The sequence below is a fragment of the Dendrobates tinctorius genome, unplaced genomic scaffold, assembly GCF_039654945.1.
Source record: "Dendrobates tinctorius isolate UK_male_01 unplaced genomic scaffold, ASM3965494v1 ptg000561l, whole genome shotgun sequence".
NCBI lineage: Eukaryota > Metazoa > Chordata > Amphibia > Anura > Dendrobatidae > Dendrobates > Dendrobates tinctorius.
The window spans coordinates 183,236-199,638 of record NW_027362219.1 but is presented as its reverse complement, the minus strand read 5'-3'; the positions used below and the strand labels follow the sequence as shown (position 1 = coordinate 199,638).

Below are 16,403 nucleotides of genomic sequence, written 5' to 3'. Positions count from 1 at the left end.
TCATGAGATGTCGTCATCTTCCTTGCTTCTTGTCGTGGCTCCTGCGCACGTGTACTGATCTGCCCTGTGGAGGGCAGAGCAGAGTACTGCAGTGCGCAGGCGCTGGGCCTCTCTAACCTTTCCTGGCGCCTGCGCACTGCAGTACTTTGTCCTCAACAGGGCAGATCAGTGCACCTGCGCAGGAGCCACGACACGAAGCAAGGAAGGTAACGACATTGCATGAACATGGGAGGCGCCAGACCTGTGACCCCCATCGGACCGGACCGTCCGTGGGTGAGTATAATATAACCTTGTTTTTCTTATCTTTCAGGTCAGATCGGGGGCTTATCTACAGCATTACAGACTGCTGTAGGTAAGCCCCGAAAGGCAGTGGCCGCTACTTATAGTTGAAAAACGAGGCGGCAGGTTCCCTTTAAGCCTACTACTTAGAGATTTTTTTACAAAAACGTGTCCACACTGGGACCAGTTTAATATCCAAAAAGAGGTGACAGGTTCCCTTTAAGGAATGTTCTCAGACGTGTGGGGGCATCACAGCCCTGGACCAGACCTCACAGAGGACAACACACTCCTTATCTATGAACTCCTCCAATATTTTTGCCATGGCTGCCTCTCCCCTTCCCACACTGATAGTTCTGCTTCACGACCCCTAGACCAGACATTCTAGGCTCTGTAGTGCTGCACTGGCCACACTGCAAGATATTCAGCCATACTGAAGCTCCCTGCAACTGATGAATGGAAAGAAACAACATGGCGGCCAGGATTTACAGTCTGCCGTAATTAGAGCTCTGAGCGGGTGCGCGCCGGTGACGTATGGAAACAATTGACTAGCAACTACACTCTGATTGGCCGGGAGTTCTGCTACGTCACGAGCTCAGGAATGAGTTAAAGGCTCTCCCTTCGCTCAGGACACCTCCAGGTCTATGTCCCCGCCCCTTTATCCCATATTTTCTTCTGATTTGTTGCAGAATAGTTGGTCGTCGCCCACTCTCCAGAATTCTGCCCTGTGATTGGGTAATGTCAGCCATTAGTCATAGGACGGACGGGCGTGACTTGGCTGTGGGTTGCGTAGCAGCAGAGCTGCAAGACCGGTGGTGGCGTCAGCTTCTGTCAGGGGCAAACGGAGAGACGGAGCGTCCGGGCACCGGAGACTCCCTTCCCCGGGGGAGGCGGCGTCCGCTCCGTTGGGGTTGGGGCTAGTCACGGTGAGTTCGTTTGAAGTGTCAGGATACCCGGGCTGAGGCCCCGGGAGGAAGTTCGTGTCCGGGCAGGTGGGAACTCCGAGCATGTTATGTGCGCTGCCTGCAGGGGGAGGCCGGGGTAACTTTCCTGTGACACTTTCTGTGTGCACTGCACATTATGGCGGCAGAAGTTATTGCTGGAAGGTACGGCTGTAATCCAGCTTCTAGCCACCACCCCCGGGTTAGCCCCCCCTTAGTGAGAATTTGGGTAAAAAATGACTACATTCGTTAGATCTTTGTTAGATCCGGTTTGATCAACCAAAACTAACGTTAGATCACCCCTACAAAATGAGATATTTACGATCTTTTCCAGGGGGGGCTAACCCGTAGCTAGCCCCCCCAACTATGAAATTTGCCGTTTTTTGGATGGATTCTGATAGATATTCGTTAGATCCGGTTTGATCAGCAAAAATTAGCGTTAGATCTCCTTTCGTTTCCGAGATATTGGGGGGGGGCGGTGGGGGGTTAGCCCCCCCTAATTTGAAATTTGCCATTTTTTGGATGGATTCTGATAGATATTCGTTAGATCCGGTTTGATCAGCAAAAATTAACGTTAGATCTCCTTTCGTTCCCGAGATATTGGGGGTGTCAGGTGGGGGGTTAGGTACGGGTTAGCCCCCCCTAATTTGAAATTTGCCGTTTTTTGGATGGATTCTGATAGATATTCGTTAGATCCGGTTTGATCAGCAAAAATTAACGTTAGATCTCCTTTCGTTCCCGAGATATTGGGGGTGTCAGGTGGGGGGTTAGGTACGGGTTAGCCCCCCCTAATTTGAAATTTGCCGTTTTTTGGATGGATTCTGATAGATATTCGTTAGATCCGGTTTGATCAGCAAAAATTAACGTTAGATCTCCTTTCATTCCCGAGATATTGGGGGTGTCAGGTGGGGGGTTAGGTACGGGTTAGCCCCCCCTAATTTGAAATTTGCCGTTTTTTGGATGGATTCTGATAGATATTCGTTAGATCCGGTTTGATCAGCAAAAATTAACGTTAGATCTCCATTCGTTCCCGAGATATTGGGGGTGTCAGGTGGGGGGTTAGGTACGGGTTAGCCCCCCCTAATTTGAAATTTGCCGTTTTTTGGATGGATTCTGATAGATATTCGTTAGATCCGGTTTGATCAGCAAAAATTAACGTTAGATCTCCTTTTGTTCCCGAGATATTGGGGGTGTCAGGTGGGGGGTTAGGTACGGGTTAGCCCCCCCTAATTTGAAATTTGCCGTTTTTTGCATGGATTCTGATAGATATTCGTTAGATCCGGTTTGATCAGCAAAAATTAACGTTAGATCTCCTTTCGTTCCCGAGATATTGGGGGGGGGCGGTGGGGGGTTAGCCCCCCCTAATTTGAAATTTGCAGTTTTTTGGATGGATTCTGATAGATATTCGTTAGATCCGGTTTGATCAGCAAAAATTAACGTTAGATCTCCTTTCGTTCCCGAGATATTGGGGGTGTCAGGTGGGGGGTTAGGTACGGGTTAGCCCCCCCAACTTTGAAATTTGCTGTTTTTTGGATGGATTCTGATAGATATTCGTTAGATCCGGTTTGATCAGCAAAAATTAACGTTAGATCTCCTTTCGTTCCCGACATATTGGGGGTGTCAGGTGGGGGGTTAGGTACGGGTTAGCCCCCCCTAATTTGAAATTTGCCATTTTTTGGATGGATTCTGATAGATATTCGTTAGATCCGGTTTGATCAGCAAAAATTAACGTTAGATCTCCTTTTGTTCCCGAGATATTGGGGGTGTCAGGTGGGGGGTTAGGTACGGGTTAGCCCCCCCAACTTTGAAATTTGCTGTTTTTTGGATGGATTCTGATAGATATTCGTTAGATCCGGTTTGATCAGCAAAAATTAACGTTAGATCTCCTTTCGTTCCCGAGATATTGGGGGGGGGGGCGGTGGGGGGTTAGCCCCCCCTAATTTGAAATTTGCAGTTTTTTGGATGGATTCTGATAGATATTCGTTAGATCCGGTTTGATCAGCAAAAATTAACGTTAGATCTCCTTTTGTTCCCGAGATATTGGGGGTGTCAGGTGGGGGGTTAGGTACGGGTTAGCCCCCCCAATTTGAAATTTGCAGTTTTTTGCATGGATTCTGATAGATATTCGTTAGATCCGGTTTGATCAGCAAAAATTAACGTTAGATCTCCTTTCGTTCCCGAGATATTGGGGGTGTCAGGTGGGGGGTTAGGTACGGGTTAGCCCCCCCTAATTTGAAATTTGCCATTTTTTGGATGGATTCTGATAGATATTCGTTAGATCCGGTTTGATCAGCAAAAATTAACGTTAGATCTCCTTTCGTTCCCGAGATATTGGGGGTGTCAGGTGGGGGGTTAGGTACGGGTTAGCCCCCCCTAATTTGAAATTTGCCATTTTTTGGATGGATTCTGATAGATATTCGTTAGATCCGGTTTGATCAGCAAAAATTAACGTTAGATCTCCTTTTGTTCCCGAGATATTGGGGGTGTCAGGTGGGGGGTTAGGTACGGGTTAGCCCCCCCAACTTTGAAATTTGCTGTTTTTTGGATGGATGCTGATAGATATTCGTTAGATCCGGTTTGATCAGCAAAAATTAACGTTAGATCTCCTGTTGTTCCCGAGATAGTTCCGATCTTTTTCTGGGGGGGGGGCTAACCCGTAGCTGTCTGAATGCAAAATCCTACAGAGACAAGTAGCGGCTTGGAAAATTCATTGTGGCGGTCTGGACTAGAAATAGGCAAAGCAAATGACCCCAGTAACAGCAAACGTCGCATGTGACCACTGGATATAAGGCCTCTTTCACATGATCTTAGTTTTGTCGTGTAATACGCTGTTTTTCATGCATGTGTATTTCACGATGAAATGTACCCATTGAAACCGATGCGTTTATTCTCATATGCGTTATTTTCACGCATACGCAAATGTGTGTAAAAAAAAAAAAAACAATTACAGGATGTTCTATTCTGTAGCATATTACACGATTAGCCCATTAATACAAATCACTGGGCTGCGTGAAATATGACGGGAAATGTGCAGTGACAACGCTGCATTTTTAACGCGCGCAATACGCATATGATCATGTGAAAGAAGCCTAAAAGTAACATAACCACTAGTGCGGTCTGCAGAGCGCCTGTGTAGCTAGTTTCTGCCTATCTATGGTCACTGTATAGGAGTAATATTGGTCTTTGCATGGTGTTTTATTCAGTCACAGTATGGCAGTATTATTTCATTACTACGTTGGTGTAACTCTCATCAGAGTGGGGGCAAGTAGGAAATCTTGGGTGAGTTCCCACATTTTTTTCCCAGAACTTGACCCCTGGTAGTAGCTGATCTGTAATCCAATGTGAGCATGTGATGTATGGTGCTGAAGGGGTTCCCCGGGATTTTCCCAGGCTGCAGAACGCTGGTGGGGTGACGTCACCCTGCCAGCGGGAAAGCTCAGGGAATCCTTACAGTGCCACAACAGAGGGACGCCTGTGAGCAGTGCTCCGCTGCAGCGGCACGGGTACTCATGGCCTCCCTTGCTGTCGGCTACCTGTGGGTCTTGTACTGCAGGGCTTGCCTGTGGTTCCCTGGCATTTCCCCGGCATAGGACACTGGAGGGGCGATGTCACCCCGCCAGCAGGAGACACCAAGGAACCCCTGCAGTACCACATTCAGAGTTTAATTTCGGCTCAGACAAAACAGGTGTCATATTTAAGCAGTGTGAACTTAGCCTACGTCAGCAGATAAACGTTGATATGCCTCTATGACTTATCAAAAGTTACCTGAAAGCTAAATACAGGGCAGGAAATGCAACAGGTGGCATAGCGGTGGAACAGAGGAGCGCAGCATGATGGAGCCGATCACATGCTCATCCGCTCCCTAAGCACTGCATGATGCCATTGAAAACCACATGTGGAAAAACCAGGTGGGGCAATGGCTTGAAAACCCACTTAGCTCCTTTTACATTTGCATGTAGTTTTATCAACACCATGTCTCCACTTTTGAGTGATTTTGATCCCGCCCTCTGTTTGACCCTGTGTGTGACCCTTTTCTTTGGATGTTCAGCTTCACTTTAGTCATAAGAGCAGGCAGAGAAACACATCCTCGTATAAGTGTGATCACTAAATGTGAAGGTTGGTATTGATTTCCTATGTATGGCATATTTCTATGCAGGAAGGTCTGATCTGCTGTGTGTAATCCGTGCATGAGTGTGTGTATGGATCTGCTGGTCAGTGTGTGCAGATATGGATGGCGGCAGGAGAATGGATGTACATAGCTGTGTGTTAGGAAATTTAATCCCACTTTAAGCACATAAGTGCACAATAGGAAAATGTGCCAAGTAGCTGCAAACCCGTCCTTTACTTCAAGCCTCCCCATTACGTTATTTGTGTTGGCCAATTTATTCATATATAGGATATTAGTCATTCACACGAGTGTAGAATGCTTCACTGAAATGCTGAGAACTGGCAGCAGAGCTGGGCTAGTGACCACATGACCAGCCTAGTCGTGCTATTAGATAGCTGGCATGCGCCTAGTTCTGGGCGCTGCAGCACCCAGACGGCACCTCGGAGTGGAGCGCCACTGGTGTCATTATTCTGTGTGTCTGCAGGACAATACAGGCCTGCTCACAGCTGCATAGAGTAGCATTAGGTGGAAGATTCCCTTTAAGCACACCAACATATATAAATCCAAAAGAGAAAGAAGCATGATGCCCACTAAAGAGGCATTCCCAGCCTGATGGGTGTGCAGAGGCATGCCGTCTCAGGCAGCTAATTATCTTATCTGTCTCCTCCTCCAGCTTATGTGTTCAGATGGCGGACATCATCCAGTATACTTGAGGAACTCCCCTGCTGGCACTGTTCACTTCCATGCAGGCTGATGTGCAGATTGCAAGTACACAAGAGTGTGCCAGACGTCAGCGATCCGACCACCTCCAGCTCATGAACCAGAGGAGGTGCCAGAGAAATGAGAGTCGGCGGCCTGAAACTGCATTGAAAATTATTAATTCTCTGAGGGGCAGACGACAGGCAGTGCTCTGACCATCAGTGAATGACGACAAGAATAAGGCTGCTAGCAGCATTTTCTCCCCACTACTTTCCCACCCAGTCTTATGATGCCATGACGGGACGGTGAAGTAGTGGGGAGACAAAAAATTGTAATGATGGTCCCATTCACTTTGAATCGGACCATCACCTCACCTTTTTTTCTTTCCTGCCATGATGGCAGTCATTGATGGGGAAAAATTGTGAGCATGGACACAGCGTTAAAGAGCACCTGAACCTTTACTCTGCATTCTGTCATGCTGTGGCTGATGCCCACAGCATGACAGAAAACTGTGTGCAGCTGCAGCTGTGCTCCTGACCTCCTGCAGCCCTCCTCCCACCGCCAGAGCCAGAAATCTCTTGACTGATCTGGCAAAATGCTAAATGAGTCAAGGTCCTCGCGCCGGGGGCAGGCCAGGAGTGGCTGCGATGCGGCCACTTCCTGGAATGAAGGCCACACCCCCTGCAACATCACATGATGCAGCAGTCTGCTGCGTCACGTGACGTCGACTCTTGGCCCATTCAATGGCTGTGGGTGGGCGGGCTTCAGCGGCGGTGGGCGTTATGCCTAATGACCTGGTTCATCACCAGGTCATTGAAGGTTTCCACTCACCAGATTCGGCGGGGGTAGGGGGTCCCCCGACCGGTGCAGCGGCATTGGTGGACAGATGTCCCGCCGTACTGCCGCACATAACTTACTGTCATGCTGTGGCCAGCAGCCACAGCATGACAGAATTAAAAATAAATAAATAAAAAAAACGTTACGGTACCCTTTAAACAAAATCTATTTTTTGATGACAGTTCAACTTTACAAATGAAATTCCAACCAAAACACTGAGATGTCCATGGTGTATTGGCGATTAAGTAGGATCACTTTCCATGTTACATGCAGTAATGTTTACAGACAATACATGTAATACAAGTAACAACCCTCACATACCCCCATCTTAAGCAATAATGCCCCCAAAGTCAGTAATGTTGCCTTCGCTTTGCTCTCCTGTGTGTCCCTAGTCCCACTCCTCACCACCTGCTGCACAGCAATATGGCTTACATGGCAGCAGGAGCAAGTGGCTGCATGGAGCTCATCATCCCGCTCACCTATAGGAGGGCTGCTGCTGTCTGAGCTGATCCGACATCTGCAGGCTGGGTCAGGACGCTTAGGAGGCAGTGACACACAGCAGCGCTTGCCAAGCTCCTCACAGGCTGAGCACAGCTACAGCCTCTACTAGGAGCTAAGCCGGCCTCGGTGGAGCGCCCCGACCGCCACACACTTCTTTCTATCCAAAGACGGTTCCTCCATTCCGAAGTAGGGTTTTTGTATGAGTGAAGAAAAACTAAAAGGGAAATGGAGATAAATTTATTGAAATGTTTAATCTCATAGAATACCAATAATAATTTACAATAAATATTCACGAAAGATGTAGGCTGTATCTGAAGAATAGAAGGACTGAAAATTCCCATGAGTGCAAAGTAACTCAAAGGAAAGAAGAAGAAGAACAGGAATGCCCCGGTGTTGGGGTGTTGGTGTTCTTCTTTGTTTTGTTTGAGTTACTTTGCACTCATGGGAATTTCCAGTCCTTCTCTTCTTCAGATACAGCCTACATCTTTCATGAATATTTATTGTAAATTATTATTGGTATTCTATGAGATTAAACATTTGAATAAATTTATATCGAGTCACATTAGTAATTTTCTTTGTTTTTTGTGTAAGTCAAACACCGATAACTCAGGAACTCCGTCTAGATGTTAAAATGTAGGTGTTCTATTTATATTACAGGGATTTGCAGTCCTAAACTTTCAGGTTTTCACTGTTAAATATCTATTTCTGTAAGGTATTACTTTTACTTGTGTTTTTCACTGTACTAATAAGATTTACAGTGGGGAAAAAAAGTATTTAGTCAGTCAGCAATAGTGCAAGTTCCACCACTTAAAAAGATGAGAGGCGTCTGTAATTTACATCATAGGTAGACCTCAACTATGGGAGACAAACTGAGAAAAAAAAATCCAGAAAATCACATTGTCTGTTTTTTTTTTCATTTTATTTGCATATTATGGTGGAAAATAAGTATTTGGTCAGAAACAAGCAATCAAGATTTCTGGCTCTCACAGACCTGTAACTTCTTCTTTAAGAGTCTCCTCTTTCCTCCACTCATTACCTGTAGTAATGGCACCTGTTTAAACTTGTTATCAGTATAAAAAGACACCTGTGCACACCCTCAAACTGTCTGACTCCAAACTCCACTATGGTGAAGACCAAAGAGCTGTCAAAGGACACCAGAAACAAAATTGTAGCCCTGCACCAGGCTGGGAAGACTGAATCTGCAATAGCCAACCAGCTTGGAGTGAAGAAATCAACTGTGTGAGCAATAATTAGAAAATGGAAGACATACAAGACCACTGATAATCTCCCTCGATCTGGTGCTCCACGCAAAATCCCACCCCGTGGGGTCAGAATGATCACAAGAACGGTGAGCAAAAATCCCAGAACCACGCGGGGGGACCTAGTGAATGAACTGCAGAGAGCTGGGACCAATGTAACAAGGCCTACCATAAGTAACACACTACGCCACCATGGACTCAGATCCTGCAGTGCCAGACGTGTCCCACTGCTTAACCCTGTACATGTCCGGGCCCGTCTGAAGTTTGCTAGTGAGCATTTGGATGATCCAGAGGAGTTTTGGGAGAATGTCCTATGGTCTGATGAAACCAAACTGGAACTGTTTGGTAGAAACACAACTTGTCGTGTTTGGAGGAAAAAGAATACTGAGTTGCATCCATCAAACACCATACCTACTGTAAAGCATGGTGGTGGAAACATCATGCTTTGGGGCTGTTTCTCTGCAAAGGGGCCAGGACGACTGATCCGGGTACATGAAAGAATGAATGGGGCCATGTATCGTGAGATTTTGAGTGCAAACCTCCTTCCATCAGCAAGGGCATTGAAGATGAAACGTGGCTGGGTCTTTCAACATGACAATGATCCAAAGCACACCGCCAGGGCAACGAAGGAGTGGCTTCGTAAGAAGCATTTCAAGGTCCTGGAGTGGCCTAGCCAGTCTCCAGATCTCAACCCTATAGAAAACCTTTGGAGGGAGTTGAAATTCCGTGTTGCCAAGCGAAAAGCCAAAAACATCACTGCTCTAGAGGAGATCTGCATGGAGGAATGGGCCAACATACCAACAACAGTGTGTGGCAACCTTGTGAAGACTTACAGAAAACGTTTGACCTCTGTCATTGCCAACAAAGGATATATCACAAAGTATTGAGATGAAATTTTGTTTCTGACCAAATACTTATTTTCCACCATAATATGCAAATAAAATGAAAAAAAAACCAGACAATGTGATTTTCTGGATTTTTTTTTCTCAGTTTGTCTCCCATAGTTGAGGTCTACCAATGATGTAAATTACAGACGCCTCTCATCTTTTTAAGTGGTGGAACTTGCACTATTGCTGACTGACTGAATACTTTTTTTCCCCCACTGTATTTGTTTGATAATTAAATTGATTAAAAATGAGACCACATGAGGAGTTTTTGTTTAGTCTATGTACAGGCTTTTTTAACCCCTTGACGACCGCCCATTGACTTTTGCCGACGGGGCCAGCCGGGCCTTATTCCTCCGCCATAGAGTTTTCACGTCGGGCGGGGAATGGCAGCCCCAGCTTGCCCCGTCGGCAATCGCAGGAACCCAGCTGTCCTACCGTCAGCTGGGATCCCAACCCCCAAAAATTAAATATTTTAATATTTATTCCACACGGTAAACGCCATAAAAAATAAAAAAAAGCCATAATTTCTATTTTTTTCACTGTTTGAGTCACAAAAAAAGGCATAAAACGTAATTAAAAAAATCGGATATACCCCAAAATGGTCCGAATAAAAGCTACAACTCTTCCCGCAAAAAATGAGGCATCCCACAGCTCCGTAGTCAGACAAATAAAAGCTCTACGGGGCTGCGCATGCGGTGAGACCAAATCCTCTCTCATTATTTAAAAAAAAAACGTTTTACTTTTTAAAAGTAGTAAAAAAAAAAAAAAATTACATAAATTTGGTTTCGGTGTGTCTGACCTGACACGGAGAATAAAGTTATTCTGCTATTTTTACCGCACAGGAAACTAACTAAAAATAAAACTCAAAAAACATTAGCGCAATTAATTTTTTTAAAATTTTCTCCATCCTAAAAAATAAATAAAAGTTATACAAAACATTATATGCACTCCAAAGTGGTGCCAAGATAAAATACAACTTGCTAGCTATGCAAAAAACAGGCCCCCCTGTACTTTGAAATTTGCCGTTTTTTAAATGGATTCTGATAGATATTCGTTAGATCCGTTTGAGCAGCAGCGACTTCGGCGGGGGCCAGTTGTGGGCAGCATCAGGACTTCACTGGCGATGTGTCGCGGCGAGGAAGGGGGGGGAGTGTGCTGCGATGATTGCGAAGAGGCGGCCTGTAGGCATCATGGGGGACGAAAATGACTCACTGACCGAACTTTCAGATTGTCCCACTCACTCACCACCTCCTCACTTCACTCTCTCTCTGTTGGTCTCCCCCAATTGGACCCCTCCTCTTCTCCATCTACACCTCGGGACCGCTGCTGAACCAGATCTAACGAATATCTATCAGAATCCATCCAAAAAACTGCAAATTTCAAATTGGGGGGGGGCTAACCCGTACCTAACCCCCCACCTGACACCCCAATATCCCGGGAACGAAAGGAGATCTAACGTTAATTTTTGCTGATCAAACCGGATCTAACGAATATCTATCAGAATCCATCCAAAAAACGGCAAATTTCAAATTAGGGGGGGCTAACCCGTACCTAACCCCCCACCTGACACCCCCAATATCTCGGGAACGAAAGGAGATCTAACGTTAATTTTTGCTGATCAAACCGGATCTAACGAATATCTATCAGAATCCATCCAAAAAACGGCAAATTTCAAATTAGGGGGGCTAACCCGTACCTAACCCCCCACCTGACACCCCCAATATCTCGGGAACGAAAGGAGATCTAACGTTAATTTTTGCTGATCAAACCGGATCTAACGAATATCTATCAGAATCCATCCAAAAAACGGCAAATTTCAAATTAGGGGGGGCTAACCCGTACCTAACCCCCCACCTGACACCCCCAATATCTCGGGAACGAATGGAGATCTAACGTTAATTTTTGCTGATCAAACCGGATCTAACGAATATCTATCAGAATCCATCCAAAAAACGGCAAATTTCAAATTAGGGGGGGCTAACCCGTACCTAACCCCCCACCTGACACCCCCAATATCTCGGGAACGAAAGGAGATCTAACGTTAATTTTTGCTGATCAAACCGGATCTAACGAATATCTATCAGAATCCATCCAAAAAACGGCAAATTTCAAATTAGGGGGGGCTAACCCGTACCTAACCCCCCACCTGACACCCCCAATATCTCGGGAACGAAAGGAGATCTAACGTTAATTTTTGCTGATCAAACCGGATCTAATGAATATCTATCAGAATCCATCCAAAAAACGGCAAATTTCAAATTAGGGGGGGCTAACCCGTACCTAACCCCCCACCTGACACCCCCAATATCTCGGGAACGAAAGGAGATCTAACGTTAATTTTTGCTGATCAAACCGGATCTAATGAATATCTATCAGAATCCATCCAAAAAACGGCAAATTTCAAATTAGGGGGGGCTAACCCGTACCTAACCCCCCACCTGACACCCCCAATATCTCGGGAACGAAAGGAGATCTAACGTTAATTTTTGCTGATCAAACCGGATCTAACGAATATCTATCAGAATCCATCCAAAAAACGGCAAATTTCAAATTAGGGGGGGCTAACCCGTACCTAACCCCCCACCTGACACCCCCAATATCTCGGGAACGAAAGGAGATCTAACGTTAATTTTTGCTGATCAAACCGGATCTAACGAATATCTATCAGAATCCATCCAAAAAACGGCAAATTTCAAATTAGGGGGGGCTAACCCGTACCTAACCCCCCACCTGACACCCCCAATATCTCGGGAACGAAAGGAGATCTAACGTTAATTTTTGCTGATCAAACCGGATCTAACGAATATCTATCAGAATCCATCCAAAAAACGGCAAATTTCAAATTAGGGGGGGCTAACCCGTACCTAACCCCCCACCTGACACCCCCAATATCTCGGGAACGAAAGGAGATCTAACGTTAATTTTTGCTGATCAAACCGGATCTAACGAATATCTATCAGAATCCATCCAAAAAACGGCAAATTTCAAATTAGGGGGGGCTAACCCGTACCTAACCCCCCACCTGACACCCCCAATATCTCGGGAACGAAAGGAGATCTAACGTTAATTTTTGCTGATCAAACCGGATCTAACGAATATCTATCAGAATCCATCCAAAAAACGGCAAATTTCAAATTAGGGGGGGCTAACCCGTACCTAACCCCCCACCTGACACCCCCAATATCTCGGGAACGAAAGGAGATCTAACGTTAATTTTTGCTGATCAAACCGGATCTAACGAATATCTATCAGAATCCATCCAAAAAATGGCAAATTTCAAATTAGGGGGGGCTAACCCGTACCTAACCCCCCACCTGACACCCCCAATATCTCGGGAACGAAAGGAGATCTAACGTTAATTTTTGCTGATCAAACCGGATCTAACGAATATCTATCAGAATCCATCCAAAAAACGGCAAATTTCAAATTAGGGGGGGCTAACCCGTACCTAACCCCCCACCTGACACCCCCAATATCTCGGGAACGAAAGGAGATCTAACGTTAATTTTTGCTGATCAAACCGGATCTAACGAATATCTATCAGAATCCATCCAAAAAACGGCAAATTTCAAATTAGGGGGGGCTAACCCGTACCTAACCCCCCACCTGACACCCCCAATGTCTCGGGAACGAAAGGAGATCTAACGTTAATTTTTGCTGATCAAACCGGATCTAACGAATATCTATCAGAATCCATCCAAAAAACGGCAAATTTCAAATTAGGGGGGCTAACCCGTACCTAACCCCCCACCTGACACCCCCAATATCTCGGGAACGAAAGGAGATCTAACGTTAATTTTTGCTGGTCAAACCGGATCTAACGAATATCTATCAGAATCCATCCAAAAAACGGCAAATTTCAAATTAGGGGGGGCTAACCCGTACCTAAACCCCCACCTGACACCCCCAATATCTCGGGAACGAAAGGAGATCTAACGTTAATTTTTGCTGATCAAACCGGATCTAACGAATATCTATCAGAATCCATCCAAAAAATGGCAAATTTCAAATTAGGGGGGGCTAACCCCCCACCGCCCCCCCCCAATATCTCGGAAACGAAAGGAGATCTAACGCTAATTTTTGCTGATCAAACCGGATCTAACGAATATCTATCAGAATCCATCCAAAAAACGGCAAATTTCATAGTTGGGGGGGCTAGCTACGGGTTAGCCCCCCCTGGAAAAGATCGTAAATATCTCATTTTGTAGGGGTGATCTAACGTTAGTTTTGGTTGATCAAACCGGATCTAACAAAGATCTAACGAATGTAGTCATTTTTTACCCAAATTCTCACTAAGGGGGGGCTAACCCGGGGGTGGTCTTCTAGCCCAGTGCCTGCTGCGTATGCGTGTGTGTGTGGGGGCCCAGTGCCTGCTGCGTATGCATGTGTGCGTGTGTGTGGGGGCCCAGTGCCTGCTGCGTATGCGTGTGTGTGTGTGTGTGTGTGTGGGGGCCCAGTGCCTGCTGCTTATGCATGTGTGTGTGTGTGGGGGCCCAGTGCCTGCTGCATATGCATGTGTGTGTGTGTGTGGGGGCCCAGTGCCTGCTGCATATGCATGTGTGTGTGGGGGCCCAGTGCCTGCTGCATATGCATGTGTGTGTGTGTGTGTGTGGGGGCCCAGTGCCTGCTGCGTATGCATGTGTGTGTGTGTGTGTGGGGGCCCAGTGCCTGCTGCGTATGCATGTGTGTGTGTGTGTGTGTGTGGGGGCCCAGTGCCTGCTGCGTATGCATGTGTGTGTGTGTGTGTGTGTGGGGGCCCAGTGCCTGCTGCGTATGTGTGTGTGTGTGTGTGTGTGTGTGTGTGGGGGCCCAGTGCCTGCTGCATATGCATGTGTGTGTGTGTGTGTGTGTGTGTGGGGGCCCAGTGCCTGCTGCATATGCATGTGTGTGTGGGGGCCCAGTGCCTGCTGCGTATGCATGTGTGTGTGTGTGTGGGGGCCCAGTGCCTGCTGCGTATGCATGTGTGTGTGGGGGCCCAGTGCCTGCTGCGTATGCATGTGTGTGTGGGGGCCCAGTGCCTGCTGCGTATGCATGTGTGTGTGGGGGCCCAGTGCCTGCTGCGTATGCATGTGTGTGTGGGGGCCCAGTGCCTGCTGCGTATGCATGTGTGTGTGTGTGGGGGCCCAGTGCCTGCTGCGTATGCATGTGTGTGTGTGTGTGGGGGCCCAGTGCCTGCTGCGTATGCATGTGTGTGTGTGTGTGGGGGCCCAGTGCCTGCTGCGTATGCATGTGTGTGTGTGTGTGTGGGGGCCCAGTGCCTGCTGCATATGCATGTGTGTGTGTGTGTGTGTGGGGGCCCAGTGCCTGCTGCATATGCATGTGTGTGTGTGTGGGGGCCCAGTGCCTGCTGCATATGCATGTGTGTGTGTGTGGGGGCCCAGTGCCTGCTGCATATGCATGTGTGTGTGGGGGCCCAGTGCCTGCTGCGTATGCATGTGTGTGTGGGGGCCTGCTGCGTATGCATGTGTGTGTGGGGGCCTGCTGCGTATGCATGTGTGTGTGGGGGCCTGCTGCGTATGCATGTGTGTGTGGGGGCCTGCTGCGTATGCATGTGTGTGTGGGGGCCTGCTGCGTATGCATGTGTGTGTGGGGGCCTGCTGCGTATGCATGTGTGTGTGGGGGCCTGCTGCGTATGCATGTGTGTGTGTGGGGGCCTGCTGCGTATGCATGTGTGTGTGTGGGGGCCTGCTGCGTATGCATGTGTGTGTGTGGGGGCCTGCTGCGTATGCATGTGTGTGTGTGGGGGCCTGCTGCGTATGCATGTGTGTGTGTGGGGGCCTGCTGCGTATGCATGTGTGTGTGTGGGGGCCTGCTGCGTATGCATGTGTGTGTGTGGGGGCCTGCTGCGTATGCATGTGTGTGTGTGGGGGCCTGCTGCGTATGCATGTGTGTGTGTGGGGGCCTGCTGCGTATGCATGTGTGTGTGTGGGGGCCTGCTGCGTATGCATGTGTGTGTGTGGGGGCCTGCTGCGTATGCATGTGTGTGTGTGGGGGCCTGCTGCGTATGCATGTGTGTGTGTGGGGGCCTGCTGCGTATGCATGTGTGTGTGTGTGGGGGGGCCCAGTGCCCGCTGCGTATGCATGTGTGTGTGTGTGGGGGGGCCCAGTGCCCGCTGCGTATGCATGTGTGTGTGTGTGTGGGGCCCAGTGCCCGCTGCGTATGCATGTGTGTGTGTGTGTGGGGCCCAGTGCCCGCTGCGTATGCATGTGTGTGTGTGGGGGCCCAGTGCCTGCTGCGTATGCATGTGTGTGGGGGCCCAGTGCCTGCTGCGTATGCATGTGTGTGTGTGTGTGTGGGGGGGTCCAGTGCCGGCTGTGTGTGTGTGTGTGGGGGGGGGGGGGGGGGGTCCAGTGCCGGCTGTGTGTGTGTGGGGGGGGGGCCAGTGCCGGCTGCGTGTGTGTGTGGGGGGGGTGTCCAGTGCCGGCTGCGTGTGTGTGTGTGTGTGTGGGGGGTGTCCAGTGCCGGCTGCGTGTGTGTGTGTGTGTGGGGGGGGGGGGGTCCAGTGCCGGCTGTGTGCGTGTGTGTGTGGGGGGGGGGGGGGTCCAGTGCCGGCTGTGTGCATGTGTGTGTGGGGGGCAGTGTTTGTTGCGTGGGGGCTCGGATCATGTCTTCTGTATTCCCATGACCCGTATACTGTGCTACAGGTATTGGTCTTGTATGTGAGTAACCTATGTACAGATGAGATTTATTCTTGTGCATGCATTGTTAAAAATAGAAACCATGACCCAATGCCAGATCATTGTTTGATACCAGTTTTGCCCAATGTCTCCCGTTGAGCAGTAATGGGTTATGCCAAGGTGTTTGTCCTTACTACAATAAGACAATGTGGTGTTGAGGATCTGATACAAATATCCTATTCTCAACATGGATAAGTAATCTGTAGTGACCAGTGGG

At 48.0% G+C, this 16,403-nt stretch overlaps 1 protein-coding gene across 1 annotated transcript in view; it reads left to right on the top strand.

The window, feature by feature from the left end:
• The first annotated feature begins 988 nt into the window (after positions 1-988).
• RNF41 (ring finger protein 41) overlaps positions 989-16,403 on the top strand; it is a 109,470-nt gene continuing 94,055 nt past the window's right edge. Inside the window, exon 1 of the mRNA XM_073565152.1 lies at positions 989-1,202. The gene's annotated coding sequence lies outside the window, so the exon portion shown is untranslated. The remainder of the gene's footprint in view (positions 1,203-16,403) is intronic.